The sequence below is a fragment of the Copadichromis virginalis genome, linkage group LG4 (genome assembly GCF_057382275.1).
Source record: "Copadichromis virginalis isolate Kocher_CV1m ecotype Utaka linkage group LG4, C_Virginalis_male_GT1.1, whole genome shotgun sequence".
Lineage (NCBI taxonomy): Eukaryota > Metazoa > Chordata > Actinopteri > Cichliformes > Cichlidae > Copadichromis > Copadichromis virginalis.
The window spans coordinates 2,566,453-2,576,045 of NC_140621.1; the positions used below are offsets into that span (position 1 = coordinate 2,566,453).

The 9,593-nt window shown below is 44.7% G+C and overlaps 1 pseudogene; it reads left to right on the forward strand.

Annotated features, from left to right (window-relative positions):
• Positions 1-2,204: 2,204 nt before the first annotated feature.
• Positions 2,205-8,921, forward strand: LOC146710558 (uncharacterized; annotated as a pseudogene).
• The last annotated feature ends 672 nt before the right edge of the window (positions 8,922-9,593 follow it).

Sequence of the window (9,593 nt, forward strand, 5' to 3'; positions counted from 1 at the left end):
ACAGGAATAATGTGTCTGTGCTGAATGAGAAGTAACACACAATGAAGTCTTGATGCATCTCAATCATCCAGGAAAGTGAGTCTGTTGCTTCTGTTCATCTGGACGCAGCGTTTTGTGGGAGAAACGTGTCGTCATCATCAGGTGACGTCTTCAGTCTCAGCTGCAGGTTTCAGTCTTACAAACAGGACATTTGCATAAAGACTGAAAGCAGCTGCAGGAACGATGGGCTGGGAGCTCCGTTCCTTCATCTTAATTATGCAGATTCTCAGGACCATTGATCAACAACCACTGATCCATGTCCATGAGTCCCATTCACAGAGATGTGGGAATGGCTGCAGTCACAGCATGTAAGATGGAAATAAATGAGAAGTGTTTAGCTGAAGTGGATTTGATTTATCTTAGTTCTTTTTTAACTTGTAGTTCTACATTGGAAGATTATTGTGATATTGAAATATAAAAATACATTTATATTCTATTATTTTCTCAAAATAAGCGTCACACTCGTGGAAGCCGGTGTAGCCGCCGAAACGCCTGCATTTATGGAGACTTTCAGCCGGTAGAATCAAACTCTGTTGGTTCGTTTGCACGATAATGTTAATCACACACACGCACGCACGCACGCACGCACACACACACAAACACACACAAACACACACACACGCATGTACGCACGCACGCACGCACGCACACACGCACGCGCGCACACACACACAAACACACACAAACACACACACACGCACACACACGCATGTACGCACGCACGCACACACGCACGCGCGCACACACACACACACAACAATTCTCACACTGGGGTTTTTGCAAATGATATCAGTGACCACAACCAAGACCACAAATAGCTTTTAAAGGAGATTTGAAGCTTTTCTGGCAGCAAGCTTCATGATTTATGGGACTATAACTGGAACAGAATCTACCTGATCACCAATGGTGACACTCCAGATCAAACCCTGATAACTCATAACCTACATGGTAATTTCAAGTGTGGGGGATGCATTAATTGTCAATACACCAAAAATGTCAAATCATTCAAAGACCCTATAGGTGACAAAGCCATTGCCACAAAGGGCTTTATCACATGCAGAACTAAAAATGTAATCTACATGATACAGTGCCCATGCAATAAGATATATATAGGAGAAACATCCCGCCCTCTTAAAGATTGAATTAATGAACACAGAAGTTCGATCAAGAGGAATGATTCAACCAGCCCTGTTGCAAGACACTTCAACGATAAACATCCAAATTCACCATTATTTTTCCGGCATTGAAGCCATTAAACTAAACCAAAGAGGTGGCAACATAAATTTTATCCGGAAAAAAAGAGAAGCATCTTGGATATTCCGTTTTAAGAGTCTGCACCCCAGAGGTATGAATGAGCATTTTTCGATCAATGAGGTTTTATGAACTACACCTTTTTTAAAAAGAATTATTTTAATTTTTTTATCCTAATTTTATCAGTTAAATTACTCTCACATGAGTAATGTTTATTCAAGTAATCTTGTTAGTTCAGCCAAAGAAGGAGTAGCGTGCTAGACATCTCACCTTAAGTCCTAATTTTAAGTCTAATCTTTAGAGACTTTACAATTTAGAGACATAAATAAGGTTCTTTTAACAAATGTGTTCCCATGTGATGATGTAATCGTGTTTTCTAATTCTAACGTGCTTTTACCATTAAAGACTGCCCCCCTGTTTTTGTTTTGTTTGTTTAAAATCTGTGTGTATATTTATAGCATCCTTCTTATGCATTTCATGCACGTGTTATTTTCAGACATATGGGGGTTATGTCCCCCCCTCCTCATCATTAATGATCTAGCCCAGTATTTACTTGGGCGGGACTTAACCAATTAACCAATACCTACCTATTATATGTCAGCTGACCTATCTATGAAGTTTTGACTGGTTAATTTGAATTTTTTTCTGTTTCCTGTCTTGTATTTAAGCAATTCTTTACAATGTTTTACTATGACCGTGATGAAGGCCACAAGCCGAAACGCGGTGGTCAATTATTAAAGTTGTTCTTCTTCCCTCAAGTGTTGCTGGAGTTCCTGCTTTTTTTATATACAAGTTATATGCCAGACAAAGGAGGAGGTGATCAGTGCAATATAAGGTGCAATGTGATGGGTGGTGGTGCACGGTGAGTGTCCAGGGTGCGAGGGGTCCTTGAGGATGACATTGCCAGTATATAAATGTCTCTGAGGGAGGTTAGTGTCGGGCCCAGGGCCGCTCTGCTGCCCTCACCACCCGCTGCAGTTTCCTCTTGTCCTCCACAGCAGCTGAACCACAGCGTGCAGCAGAAGGAGCTCCATGGTAGAAGTTCATTAGCAGTTTGTGATTAGCATTCTTGGACATACGTAGATCTTGTGGAGATACAGAAATTATTTTTACTGCAATAATATAACCTGCATTATTAACATTGCCTTAATAATATTACTTACAGGATTGATATTGTATCAAAGATGTTTGCCATCATATTAACCTTTTTCATTACAGGTGTAGCTATGATCATTTTATACACATTGCATATTTGTGCTCATTCAGAGTTGATGTTCAGTCTATTAAAGGTCTCAAGCTTTGTGAAGCGCTATGTCTTCACAATCCATTGTGTGGGTGACCTGGAACATAGAAGGCCGCGTACACGCTTGCAAATATAATCTAGAAACTTGCCAGGCCAAAGGTCTGGAATTCATTTAGCTTCTAACTGCATGTTAGTCTACTTGGTAACAGATGACAGGAGAGCAGTTAAGAAAGGGATCAGTCTTCAGGGACCATGTAGGCTTGAAATGTATTACCATGTATGGCAGGTGTTATCAAAAACTGAACTTTTGTATCTCTTTTTACACATTTAAGATGTACCATTGACTGTAATCGATGTATTTTAATCTGTAATTGACGCACGAGGGGGCGTAAAACCCTGATGCTATGAAATCATCATCTTGTGTATTCTTAGGGGGAGGCGTTTTGCTGATGTGATGCTGTATACTTCTTCTCCTGCGTGTGTTTTAATAAACTCATTGTCTGATTGCACTCTCCTGAGCCTCTGCTGGTGTGTTCTGTTGCTCAACATTTTTCGAACTCGAAACAATCTCAAATTAAAAACCAATGATTGATGCAAAACTCATTTGTTACTTTGGGTTTGCTAGTTTCAGTTTATTTAATATGAACTTTTAGTTATGTCATTTCTTCTTCAAGTAATGATTCAAGACAAAGAGAAGGTAATAAGGCAAAGACGTGGTATTGGCCACTAGTGAAGTGTGTGACTGTCAGGCTGCCAAACAAACCTCTTCTCCAGCACGTCACACTTGTGGAGCTTCCTGGAAACTGTGACTGTAACAAGAGCAGAGATCAGATGTGGAAAGGGCTCATTCAAGTTTAATTCAAATGTATCTGCACCTTTAACTTTATCTGCACCAAGTCTGATCTGTGTGATCATTCACATGATCTGAAAGCAACTTAAAATTCAAACATAGATCTTGGGGAAGAAACACTGACTCCACATTCACAGGAGACTGAAGACACAAAAATAAAAGAAATGAATCAGCCAGTTGACCAGTGTGCTTATTTTAGGAACTGTTTAATATTAGATTTTTCATAAACTCTGAGACATTGTAAGTACATTTGTAAATACACCCTCTAGTGTAAAATTTGTGTTGATGAAGATGAAACAAGGGTTGACATTTCAGCAAACAATGATCCCAAACACAGCCAGCTGGTTTCAGAGAGAGAAACTAAAGCTGATAGAACGGCCATTGACCTGAATCCTCACAGTTTATAGAAGGGGCCCTGTTGATGTGGAGAAACGTCTGAGCACATGTAATGTGCAAGTTAAGAGCATTTGAGCATCTCATGGTGGTTACCTCAGATACTATCTGTCACTTTGTGTAGAGCCACGCCCACAGCGCACAGAATACATGTGTTCGACTAATTTGTCCACCAGGAGGCATCTTGATGCTGTCATCATACACAAAGGCTTTTGTACAAAGTGTTAAACAAACTGCAGCAAGTGTGTTCAAGACTTTTTCCCTGTCTTATTTCTCTTTATTACACATAATCTATGGAAACGTGTGGTTTGATTACTTTGCATGTGTGGATTTGATGGGTTGTTGCCACATCTGGTGAGATTTTCATGTCAACAGAACCTTCTGAAATATATTTCTTTAGAAAATTGGTGACATTCGTCCAATACCCGCTCTAGAAGAAGCCCTACAGTACAGAGATTCTAAAGACTGCAAGGTGGCATCAGCAGGTATTGAGGTAAGGACAGGAAGAAAGTGGAAGGCTGAGAAGGCAGTTGAGGTGGCGGAGTCACACCTAAGGCAGAAAACACTGGTGAGGGTCTTAGCAACAGGGGGAGCAGGCTTGGGGTACTTCCCAAAGGCCCAGGTCAGCAGGGCACAGGGAAAGGAGAGACACCAGCTACTCCAGGAAGAGGTCCGAGCAGGTGTGGAGGAGGGGCGAGTAAGTCGAGCTGTAGGCCTTAAGCGGCAGAGAGCATGGACAAGGTGGGAGAGCACCTTGCAGCGCAAGGTCACCTGGGCAAACATCATGCAGGCAGACTTCCACCGGATCCGATTCCTAGTGCAGGCAGTATACGATACTCTGCCAAGCCCAGCAAACCTCCATCTGTGGGGGAAGAGCGAGACACCTGTCTGTCCCCTGTGCTCTGGAAGAGGGACCCTAGAACACCTCCTTAGCAGCTGCCCAAGGGCCCTGGCCGATGGTCGGTATCGTTGGCGGCACGACCAGGTGCTCAGAGTAGTTGCTGAAAAGATTGCCTCAGCAATCAGCACCAGAAAGCATCATCATGCTCCGAGGAAGGCAATCTCTTTCATTAAGGCTGGAGAGAAACCCCAGGTGCGCCCGAATTTAACTACCGGCCTCTTCAACACAGCCTCTGATTGGCAGCTACAGGCTGACCTGGGTAAACAGCTACAGTTCCCTCAGAACATTGCAAAAACATCCCTCCGTTCAGACATGATAATTATTTCTGAGGCCTCAAAACAGCTGATCATGCTGGAACTCACAGTGTCCTGGGAAGAGCAGATCGAGGAGGCCAATGAAAGGAAACGAGGAAAGTACTAGGAACTAGTGCAGGAGTGCAGGGGAAGGGGCTGGAAGACTTTCTATGAGCCCATAGAAGTGGGTTGTAGGGGCTTTGCAGGACGATCACTATGCAAAGTCCTAGGCTGGCTGGGCATGGCTGGGGCAGCCAAGAAGAGGGCCATCCAGGCTGTGAGTGAAGCGGCAGAGAAAGCCACAAGGTGGCTGTGGATCAAGAGGGCTGATCCGTGGGTAGCTACTGGTACGCAAGTCGGGGCCTGATCACCCCCAGCTGGGTCGCCTGGGCGAGGGTGTATGATGTTGTGAGACCCGAAACACCTGATGACCCCAGGATACATCACTGAAGATGCGTACCAGTGCATCCCGGAGATGTGTCTTTATAGTCTTTTATAGTTATAGGAAAGCTTGGCTGAGGTTGGAATCTGCCACACATGGAGTTGAAATGACAAAAGATGAGACTGAGAAAAAAATATGAGAAAACCGAAGCAAAAATCCTCCTTATATATGACTTTAATTATCCATAAAATCATCAACTACAACTATTGAACAGCGTATAAGTTAAAGTAAAAGCTTTAAAACCAAGTTAGTACAAACATCACTAATGTCACATAACTTTGTCTTGGGCAGTTAAAGGTGAGTCTGTCACGGTTCTTTGTGACCCAGCATTTTAACTTGTATTTTATATTGTGCTTCTAAGTCCTTGGTTGTGCTGTTTTGTGGGGAAACAGGAGATGTATCACTCCTCCTGTTTCCCCACAGCGTTTACACTTCAACCTGCTGTTGGTGGCTTTTTTGCTGTGACATGTAAAAGTCACAGTGGTATAGTGTCTCTTTAAGACAACCCAAGTTGAGGGTTAATGTTGTCATCGGTATGCGCCACTGCCCTCTCTGTGAATGTGTGGACATGTGCTTGCACGCTAGTGCATGAGGAGGGACGGATTTTATGTTTTACCTCTCCAGACACCTTTCTTTTGCAACGTTATGGGTTGTACGAACACTGTGCTATGTTTGTAAACACTATGTTTGTTAAGCTGCAGCCGTTCAACCGGGCTTATATGGTTGCCGAAGAGAAGGTCGATCGTGGCTCAAGAGTTGGCAGTTCGTCTTGTAATCGGAAGGTTGCCGGTTCGAGCCCCGGCTCGGACAGTCTCGGTCGTTGTGTCCTTGGGCAAGACACTTCACCTGCTGGTGATGGCCAGAGGGGCCGATGGCGCGATATGGCAGCCTCGCTTCTGTCAGTCTGCCCAGGGCAGCTGTGGCTACAACTGTAGCTGCCTCCACCAGTGTGTGAATGTGAGAGTGAATGAATAGTGGTATTGTAAAAGCGCTTTGAGCGTCTCGAAAAGCGCTATATAAATGCAATCCATTATCAGGTGCATTAAAGGACACACTGTGGAATTCCCAGTGTGAGTGTGTATTCTCTCTGTACCAAAGACGCCTCGTCCCAGTGGCCCCCAGGATTACAGGCCCGTGGCACTGACCTCCCACATCATGAAGACCCTGGAAAGGCTCATCCTGGACCAGCTGCGACCCATAGTAAGACCACATCTGGATCCCCTTCAGTTCGCTTATCAGCCTCGTCTCGGAACTGAGGACGCCATCATCTACCTGCTCAATCGTGTCTACACCCATCTGGACCAGCCGGCGAGCACTGTGAGGGTCATGTTTTTTGACTTTTCCAGTGCTTTCAACACCATCAGGCCGACCCTCCTGGGTGATAAGTTAGCAGCGATGCAGGTGGATGCTTCTCTGGTGTCCTGGATTGTTGATTACCTGACAGGAAGACCACAATATGTACGTCTCCCACAGTGTGTGTCTGACAAGGTGATCAGCAACACAGGGGCACCACAGGGGACTGTCCTCTCCCCCTTCCTCTTCACCCTCTACACCACAGACTTCAGCCACTGCACAGAGACCTGCCATCTTCAGAAGTTTTCTGATGACTCTGCGGTGGTTGGATGCATCAGCAGGGATGATGAGACAGAGTACCGGGCTGTGGTCGACTCCTTTGTCACGTGGTGTGAGCAGAATCATCTGCAGCTCAACGTGGCAAAGACCAAGGAACTGATCGTGGACTTCAGGAAGACCAGGAAACACTTGACCCCTGTTTCAATCCAGGGGGTCAGTGTTGACATTGTGGAGGACTATAAATACCTTGGAGTACACATTGACAATAAACTGGACTGGGCTAAAAACACCACAGCACTTTACAGGAAGGGCCAGAGTCGTCTCTATTTTTTGAGGCGACTGAGGTCCTTCAACATCTGCCAGAAAATGCTGAGGATTTTCTATGAGTCTGTGGTGGCCAGTGCGATCCTCTATGCTGTTGCATGCTGGGGGAGCAGGCTGAGGGTCGCAGATGCCAACAGACTTAATAAACTGATCCGTAAGGCCAGCAATGTTGTGGGGATGGAGCTGGACTCCCTCAAGGTGGTGTCGGAGAGGCGGATGCTGTCCAAGATAAAGACAATGTTGGATAACACCTCCCACCCACTCCATGACATGTTGGTCAGTCACAGGAGCTCGTTCAGTGAGAGACTGAGATTACCGAAAAGCACCACTGAATGACACAGGAAATCTTTCCTGCCTGTGGCCATCTCCCTGTACAACGCATCCACTTAACACACTGTTTGCTGCTACAGCTACACATGTTTCTTTTCCAACTATTTATTTATAAGTGACTTATGTATGTATGTATGTATATATATGTATATATTGTACTATTCTTAGTTAGTGTATTGTCTGTCTTGTCTTAATGTTGGTTTAAAATGGAGCACTGTAACAAAAAATAATTTCCCCCAGGGATCAATAAAGTATTCTGATTCTGATTCTGATTCTGATTTTGACTATCCTGCTAAGTGTTTTTGCCGCCTCCTCTCAACCACTAAACACAACCCGACATTACAGACACTTAGTAGTAGAACTGACACACAAAACAAAACAACAACTACACTAACTATATACTCTGCAACACACCCAGTGAGCTTGATTTGAAGTGGGTTTAATAAACACATTGCAATGTGGAGAGAGCATCCCAGTGAAACACCAGGACCATCTCTGTGGCCACCGCCCTTACATCTTATATACAGACACACAGACAAAGAACATCCACAAACTTTCACATGTTGCCCCTCTCAGGGGGGCTATACCTCCTCCCTCACAGAGAGAATTATGACCTTGTTTTATGCTTGGCCGTCACCTAAAGAGTTACATCCCTGATAAGCAGAAGGAGTCCCACTATCTGTTTAACGTCTCCCATTACAACGGCCTCACTGTGGTAACTTTCCACATGCATGTAAACTAGTGACAGGAGTGCTCTTACTATGGTACAGTGAGAAAGTGATATTACTATAACTAATGTGATATGATTAAATATGTGGTTAATACATGAGAAAAGAAATCTGCCACCTACATCCAGAGCAACATCACAGACACTCTGGACCCCTGCAGTGTGCCCACCGGTCCAACAGGTCCACATCAGACACCATCACTGCTGCCCTTCACTACTACCTCTCCCACCTGGAAAACAAAGACTCCTACATCAGGGTACTTTTGGTTGATTACAGCTCCGCTTTCAATTCTGTGATCCCACAAACTCACTCACAAGCTGGCAACACTCGGCCTGCACCCTCCACCCTCTGTGACTGGCTACAGGACTTTTTGACTGGCAGACAAACACTGGCGTCCCACAGGGTTGTGTCCTCAGCCCCATCCTCTACACCCTGGTCACCCATGACTGTGTCACCTCCAACAAAGACAACATCATTTTGAAGTTCACGGATGACACTGCAGTGATCGGTCGCATCACTGGAGAGGACGACGTGGCTTCTGGTGTCACGGTGTGAGGACAACAACCTCACCCTCAACACTGATAAGACAAAGGAGATGATAGTGGACACGAGGAAGAAGAAGAGGCCTCACCAGCCGCTGTTTACCCGGGAGCGTGAAGTGGAGAGGGTGAGCAGCAGTACCTGGGCGTCCACATCAGTGAGGACCTTACCTGATGTACTGCTGCTCATTCCTGTGCAATATCCCATCCCCACCGGCACATTCCTATTTAAGACTTTCTTTATTTAATCACTAGTGTGTACATATATTTATACATACTTATATATATATTTAGTCAGTTAACTAGAAATCTCTCTTTTTTTCTTTTACTACATCTTATTAATATTTTGCTCTTTACTATTTTTCTATTTATTTTATTTTTTTCTTCTACTGTACCATTCTGCTGAGTGACTGTCTTCTGCTCGTCAAATACATTTCATTGCGATGTTGACCCTGTGCTAACTTGCATATGACAAATAAAAACTGAAAACCTGGACACTGAACACCACATGGGATCGTGGCTTAAGAGTTGGGAGTTCGTCTTGTAATCGGAAGGTTGCCGGTTTGAGCCCCGGCTCGGACAGTCTCGGTCGTTGTGTCCTTGGGCAAGACACTTCACCCACCGCCTACTGGTGTTGGCCAGAAGGGCCGATGGCGCGATATGGCAGCCTCGCTTCTGTCAGTCTGCC